This window comes from Xenopus laevis, chromosome 4L (assembly GCF_017654675.1).
Source record: "Xenopus laevis strain J_2021 chromosome 4L, Xenopus_laevis_v10.1, whole genome shotgun sequence".
In the NCBI taxonomy this organism is placed as follows: domain Eukaryota; kingdom Metazoa; phylum Chordata; class Amphibia; order Anura; family Pipidae; genus Xenopus; species Xenopus laevis.
The window spans coordinates 46,185,521-46,193,926 of record NC_054377.1 but is presented as its reverse complement, the minus strand read 5'-3'; the positions used below and the strand labels follow the sequence as shown (position 1 = coordinate 46,193,926).

Here is an 8,406-nt window from a genome sequence, read left to right as displayed (position 1 = left end):
AACAATCCCTTTTTTAATGAAAAATGGAAAAGTACAAACCCTGAAGCTTCTCTTGTAATTAACGTCCTTAATTCTGTCTATTGAGATTCTGCCATTCTTAGTGCTAAAGATGCTGTGCAGGCTTTTTCCCCATTCCTTAACTCTGACTGTGTATTGAAAAAGTGGTATCCCAACAGACACTGAAATAACAATGGCATCGAACCAAAATGGATCTGATACAGTACATTCACATAAAGGCAACATTACAGCATTACACATACCTTATGTCCTTTTTGCTTAATCTTTTACTCTTAGCTTGAAAATCACATCTGCAACCATATTGCCAACTATAGGTTGCATCTTCATGCAGTAATCTCTAGCTCAGTATGTTGAAGGGTGACACTTCATAGCAGCCGGAGTTTCCATTCTTAGTTGAAAGTGTAAGCCTTTATTGGCTGTTAGTTTTGTCATGTTTGCCAAGATATTTGTCATTTGGATAAACAAATATTGTGTGCAACTTGCCATGAGCCCTATAAATTAAACATAATCATATTAAAAAGCTGGAATTAAACAACAGTCGTGAATGAAGTGTCAAGTGAATTACATATTTCAATTTGAACAGCACAAATTAACATTTGCCTTTACTGATATTTAGATACTACTAAGAAACCCTATAAAGTATTATTTTTATTTAAAAAAAAGAGAATCATCAAATGCTGTTGGTTAAATATGCATTTAAATGTGTATACTTCTTCTGAAAAATTTACTTTCCAGCAGGTACTAAAAAATGATCTAGGCACAATTTACATTTGTGATGTAGAAAATTACACATTACTTTGTTTCAGTGACTTTGGTTTCATATTTTGAAGGGATACGGTTAAAAATATAATTGGGTGTTCCTACTTAACAGTTTCCTTGTAAACAGTAACCCAAACAGAGTATAGAATGAAGTACCTATGAAGTGTACCATTGTGTATTTAGGATCCTGTCTGGCAATGTCCTACGCTGACTGGCAGGAAGGATCAGGTTAGGTATATAGTGTATATAATGGAAGTGAGGGTCTAGTTTCTGTAAGTAGTTCCCCTGAAAAAGGAGTGAATGTATTCAGGGCCTCAGGGGACTTAGTGAGGGAGGAGTCCCAGTGAAGAGATATAGCAGGATTAGTTTTTTTTACCAGAAAAGAGGCCATCATTTCTAGGGGTAAGGGGGCGAACGAGATTTTAAAAAAATCACAAGTGGCAATGTAACTACCTTTATTATAATAGAGAGGACTCGTTTATAAAGCAAGTGCATGGTTCAAAATTTGCACACCAGTAACTTGCACTAATTTAAAAAGTTGTGTTTACATTTAATACATCTGTTTTTTCAAAAAATAATTCTTATTTATGTAGGCATGTGAAAATCTTAGACACCCTTACACTTTACAGACAGGCACATCCCTAGTAATATGGACACCTTAGTGGGTCCTTATGGGGACCTTGTGCTTATATAACCCCTGTAGTTCACACAGTGTACACCAGATGGCACTGTGCCAGAGTATAAAAGGTTTAGCAACCATGAGGTCTGGGTCCATTGCTTTAGCCCAACCAAGCAGGCTGGAAGGGAATGGGTAGTGTCGACCCTAGGCGCCTTGGCCCTTGTAATAAGACAGCTATACTCAATTATAGGTCACTCTAGGAGTGATAGAGAGGTTATTTAGTTGAGCAGCTCAAGGCTCCGCCGAGGAGATTAGAGGGAATAAGATCCCAGGGTATTACTGACTCGGAGTAAGGACTAAAGTGTTGAGATAGGGATGATAGGAGTTCCCCTAGTCTGCCACTGGAAGATATCCTGAAAACTGGGCAATACCCATCACATGCTGTCAACTTACTCTCTGCTGTATATTCCCTAGCCTGTGGGGATTCAGCCTATACGTGCTGTGAGTATATGCTTCCTTTATGCTGCTGTGTATGTTCTATCAGTGCCGGATTTCAATGACCGGTGCCCCTAGGCCGCGCGGTCCGACCAGGCGACCGCACGGTCCTAGCGCCCACCTCACCTCCCCTTCCCAGCGCGCCGGCGAAAAAACGCCGGCGCAGCTGCTGTAATTTAATGGGGACGCACACGTCCCCATAATGCGGCTGGGCGGCATGCCGCCCCTATTTTTTTGCCGCCCTAGGCCCGGGCCTATGCGGCCTTGCCGCAAATCCGGGCCTGTGTTCAATGCTCCATTGTGGATCAATGTGCTGAATGATCTATGTGCTATTGTTCAATAAATACAGTTCTATGTTCAACCGTTAAAGAACTACTGGCGCCCATCATTGTGCTATCGCCCACAGTTACAGTTACACTACACCCTGCCTCCACCGCGTTGCGAGGGCTTGCCCCTGAGAAAGAGAGCTCATCTGTGGTATCAGCCCACAAAGGAAAGTAGCTAAAACTGCCCTCGCACAAAGCAGTTTACTATAGCGCTACATTTATATTATTTGTAATAGTTCTACAGTAGAACCCCCATTTTAAATTTTTCAGGGAACCAGGAAAAAATTATGTAAAATACAGGGAAAATGTAATCAGAGAAATGTTTCAAAGTAACTTTTCCTTCAAGTACTGAAAATAAATATAAACAAAGGAGTCGGTTTTACTTTGAGATACAATATGTACTGTGTTAATAATAAGGATTAAGCGTAGCAGCATTAATGATACACCATGGGGGCATGTGCAAGGCCTCGATGTCAGTCACATACACAACCTAAAGCAATAAATAAGTTATTGGTGCAGGGCTGTATAAGGGGCAGACTAATTGGAATTGACAATTTACAGGTTAGTATTACCTCTTTATTTCACAAATAATAACATTCATAGAGGAAAAAAAGCAGTTTTTGGGTACATCAGGACATAATTTTTATGTAAAATCGGGGAAAACATTACTTAAAATAAGGAAAATGCACCTATTGGAATGCATTATAAATTGGTGGGACCACAAATAAAAAAAATGTAAAATGCGGGGAAACTAAAAATCAGGTTACTTAAAATCACGGATTTACTGTATTTAATATAGCCACAAGGTACTGTATATTTCTATTCTGTATATCAGTGGTGGCCCATCCAGAACACAGGGGATTCATAGCAAAGGCCATATATTTATATATATATATATATATATATATATATATATATATATATATATATATATATATATATATATATATATATATATATATATATATATATATATATATATATATATATATATATATATATATATATATATAAAATTTGTATTTCACCAAATAACAGCACTCCAAGGAAGTAAATAACGCCAAAAAGATTAGTAATATGCCAGGTTTATTAGTTCCAACGTTTCGGCTCCATGTTGGGGCCTTCGTCAGGGAAAAGAAAATTAACAGTGAATGGTCAGGACATTTAAAATGGCTGCAGTTGGCGCCAAAATTACGTTGCTAGGAGCTCCTAGCAACATCTTTACATATTTTAATAGACGTCCCGTGTAACAAAGAACAAACGAAGAATACTGTGGTACTGTTGTTAGGGTGGGGGACAATATGCCGTGCGAGTGATAGAGGGCTCATACCTATATTAGGAGTTTCCAAGCGCATCGTGGTAACCAGGCAAGGAGCGCGACCCGCACTTACAGCAGCAGAGGTGAACCGGAACTCTTAGCGGAACCCGACAAGTCAGAGCACGAACCCAGCGGCTGTTGCCTAGCAACCCGTAAACCATTTCGGTGCAGCTTCTCAGCGTAGCAGCACAAATTCACTCAATACTTCGCCCCATATGGGGTACAGTAGGGGATATGACTGGCATCTATGGGGAGTACTCTTCGCTAGTAAAAGCTAAGAGTATACCCGCATTGGCACAGTATTCTCCCTGACTTTCGGGTAAACGGGTGCTCAGGATAAGCATGGATAGTGGGTTGTTCTGAGTCGTCCCCAAACAAGAGTATAAATCTCATTGAGGGGTCCACATGCTGAAAGCAGGTACTCAAGGGAAGTTAGAGACGCAAAAGGTGCCTTATTAAGGGAGTAACCAACATATTGGGAACACTCAAGTAAAGCCAAGAGACCTTGTCCGCAACCATATCTACTCCAGGATACGCCTGCTATCCAGAATGACGGCATATTGACATACAAAACAGGAGAAAAAGAAATAAAGGAAAGAATCAGCAATCATAGGTCTACAATAAGTAAAGCCTTACGTGAAGGAAAGGCCCTTCAACCCGTGGCTAGACATTTCTTACAGATGGGACATACATTACCCACCTTCCGGTGCATGGCGATTGACCATCAGCCCCCTCTGGACAGAGGTGGCAATCGTGATCAAGCCCTGCTTAGAAGAGAATCAAGATGGATCTACAGACTAAATACTGTTGCCCCTAGGGGCCTTAACGAATCACTTCCATTGGAGTGCTTCATGTAACTATGATCAGTGTTATCTCTCTATTTATACTTGTTTCTCTCTCTCCTACAGATTCTGCCACTATGTTGTTACAATACTGCTTATACTATGTTGCAATTATCCCTAAGTGTTGCGCTGCCATGATGTCCCACTTCCGATTAACTTTTTAACAGTTTTTTGTGTGTGGTCACCGTTTACACTGTTTATTTCTTTTTCTCCTGTTTTGTATGTCAATATGCCGTCATTCTGGATAGCAGGCGTATCCTGGAGTAGATATGGTTGCGGACAAGGTCTCTTGGCTTTACTTGAGTGTTCCCAATATGTTGGTTACTCCCTTAATAAGGCACCTTTTGCGTCTCTAACTTCCCTTGAGTACCTGCTTTCAGGATGTGGACCCCTCAATGAGATTTATACTCTTGTTTGGGGACGACTCAGAGCAACCCACTATCCATGCTTATCCTGAGCACCCGTTTACTCGAAAGTCAGGGAGAATACTGTGCCAATGCGGGTTTACTCTTAGCTTTTACTAGCGAAGAGTACTCCCCATAGATGCCAGTCATATCCCCTACTGTACCCCATATGGGGCGAAGTATTGAGTGAATTTGTGCTGCTACGCTGAGCAGCTGCACCGAAATGGTTTACGGGTTGCTAGGCAACAGCCGCTGGGTTCGTGCTCTGCCTTGTCGGGTTCCGCTAAGAGTTCCGGTTCACCTCTGCTGCTGTAAGTGCGGGTCGCGCTCCTTGCCTGGTTACCACGATGCGCTTGGAAACTCCTAATATAGGTATGAGCCCTCTATCACTCGCACGGCATATTGTCCCCCACCCTAACAACGTTACCACAGTATGCTTTAAACGTTTGTTCTTTGTTACACGGGACGTCTATTAAAATATGTAAAGAGGTTGCTAGGGGCTCCTAGCAACGTAATTTTGGCGCTAACTGCAGCCATTTTAAATGTCCTGACCATTCACTGTTAATTTTCTTTTCCCTGACGAAGGCCCCAACATGGAGCCGAAACGTTGGAACTAATAAACCTGGCATATTACTAATCTTTTTGGCGTTATTTACTTCCTTGGAGTGCTGTTATTTGGCGAAATACAAATTATCTATACTCAACTGGCACCCAGGCTTTGACCTTCTCATGGAGTGCGTTCCAATATCGAATTTTGTATATATATATATATATATATATATATATATATATATATATATATATATATATATATATATATATATATAGACACCAGAGAGCCTGTGTCTAGGGAGACAGCTTTAAAGGGGTGCCCCATGGGTGCCTATATAACAAATTAACTTTTTTTTTGTTAAAAATAAAAAAGTGGGTAAATGAGGTGGCTAAGCTGGAGGGTGAGGGTTATAAATGCACTTTTTGCTCACGTCTGTGGAAATGATGTTATCCTGAATGTGTGTGACATCACTGATGTCACTTTGGCAATGGGGGGGGGGGCTCGCTGAGGTCAGGTGTCTATGGTGGCACTGGACCTAAATACAGCACTGTACAAAGACAAAGAATATTGATGAGTAAGGGAGGCATAGACTCTTCAGAAAGGTATGAACTACTTTTTATAATCCTTTAAAATTATAAATTCCCCAATGGAATTTTTTTACTGGTAACCCCCGCACCAAACAAAAATGTCACCATCGTCCACTGAAGGGGTCTGAGGATAACCCCGCATTGTTCTGCCTGAGGGCATGTCATAATAGATCTAATGTTAAAATTGTATTATTGCTATATTACATATAATGGTGCATACTGGTTAATTTCTATATAACAGTGTGCACTGCATGTGAAATGGATTGGTTGTTTTGGGAACAGCACCACATTTATCATTCTCACTATTGCAAGCTAGCTGAGGCTTATTCCTTACTTACCACTACCATCAAAAAAATAATATTATGTAATATGTTGTAGTTCCCATCATTCCCAGCTACAGACAGCTCATCCCAGCAGTGGCCAACAAAAAGGACAACCAACTGGAAGTGTTAAACGTGAAAGCAACTTGCAGGTAAAACGTTGTCCCTGTGTAAAATGTATAATGAGGTACATGTATGGGATCTGTTATGCAGTATGCTTGCGACCTGGGATTTTCCAGATAAGGGGTATTTCCATAATTTGGATCTCTATACCTTAAGTCTACTAAAAAGTAATTTAAACAATAATTAAACCAAATAGGATTGTTCAGCCTCCAATAAGGATTAATTGTATCTTGGTCAAGTACAAGGTACTGTTTTGTTATTACAGAGAATAAGGAAATCATTTGAAAAAAAAAAATTAAATTATTTGATTGAAAATGAAGTCTATTTGAGATGGCCTTCTTGTAATTCAGATCTTTCTGGATAATGGATTTCCAGATAACAGATCCCAAACCTGTAGTAGAATTCTTAAAGGGGTTGTTCACCTTTGAGTTAATGTTTAGTATGATACAGAGAGTGATATATTGAGACTATTTGCAATTGGTTCTCATTTATTACTTGAAGTTTTTGAGTTATTTGACTTTTTATTCAACAACTCTCCAGTTTGCAGTTTCAGCAGTCTGGTTGCTAGGGTGCAAATCCTTAGCAACCATGTACTGATTTGATGACCATGATCTGATTTGAATAAGAGACTGGAATACGGTGAATATGGGAATAGGAAAGGGCCTGAATAGAAAGATGACTAATAAAAGTATAGCAATAATAATAAATATGTAACCTTACAGAGCATTTGTTTTTTAGATGTGGTCACCGACCCCCATTGGAAAAAGTCAGAAGAAGAAGAAGGCAAATAATAAAAAAACTATTAAAAAACAATGAAGACCAATTGAAAAGTGGTTTCGAATTGGCCATTCTATAACATACTAAAAGTAATTTAAAAGTGAAACAACCCTTTGATGAAGATTAAAGTCAGTGTAGTACTGTACTGTACAGTAGTTGGATAGCTTGAATATATTACAATATATGGACAAACAATCCCTGTTTTATTGTTTAATGTCCTTAGCATATTGATAATGGGTTGCATGCAGAGGACTTCTTGTCTTTGTCAGTGTGAATATTGTGGTCATAGCCTGATTGCACAAATGTACCCTTTTTTTTGTTATAGTTACTACTAGTGATAAAACTAGTGGTCCTGGTATGCATATAATGCATAATTTGAAAGTCCTGTATACTAACTTTGAAATACAGTTCTTCCTTTATTAACTCTGTGGCTGCCCCTTGCTGAATAGTGTATATTAAAAAATAACTTGACACCTACCGTATGTGATCCTCCCAGTCTACTTCCAGTCCAGTATTGAGGTTCACATATAATACATTCTTTGCTTACTGGGTTTAGTAAAGTGCCACCAAGACAAGTGTTGCTGGTCCATGACAAATCATTATCAAAAGAACAAGATACCAGATCAATGCTTCCCCAGTTCTGAAAAGGGAAAGGAAAAAAAAAATGAAATACAAATATATAGTTTAGCATTTAAACCAAATACAGTACATAACACACTAAAGAATCTAGTCCAATCACTAAATATAAATGTATGTGCTACTCAATATTTTGCCCACAGAACCAGATAAAATGTATTTACGCTGTTAAAGTATAGGGACACTTTCATATCATTGTTGCACATATGAAAAAATCATTCACACCACCTGGTCACCTGCAGTGACAGCCCAGCAATCTGCTCCCAGGAATTTACACCTGTAGTAAAACTTACCTGCACCATTGAAAAACATCCAAAACCTCAAAGACAGGTACAATCCAGGCAGAGCAGGGGCCACAATTGGGGGTGTGGCAAGAGCACAACAGATATGATCCGGGTGTGGTCAAGACACACCTGAATTATAAAAGCTCTGAGTTGTGGACTTTCAATTAAGATTGTGAGGGGGTGTGTAAGAGAGAAGAAATTCCATTTTTTGTTGCATGGATCTGAAAGACAACTTGCTTTTAATTCTGCACATGGTCTGACGCATCAGTTAAAAGTTTCTAAGATACTAATATCTATACACTTACAGCATAGTATTTAAATACAGAGGTAATAGATTACAAGTAT

General features: G+C 39.2%; 1 long non-coding RNA gene across 1 annotated transcript; it reads right to left on the bottom strand.

Moving 5' to 3' along the window:
- Nucleotides 1-260: 260 nt before the first annotated feature.
- On the bottom strand, nt 261-8,160 carry LOC108713644. Its single transcript, XR_001935190.2, has 3 exons — nt 8,071-8,160; nt 7,620-7,781; nt 261-509 (listed from the first exon to the last, which is right to left on the bottom strand). It is a non-coding gene; the product is annotated as an uncharacterized LOC108713644 (long non-coding RNA).
- Between the last annotated feature and the right edge of the window lie 246 nt (nt 8,161-8,406).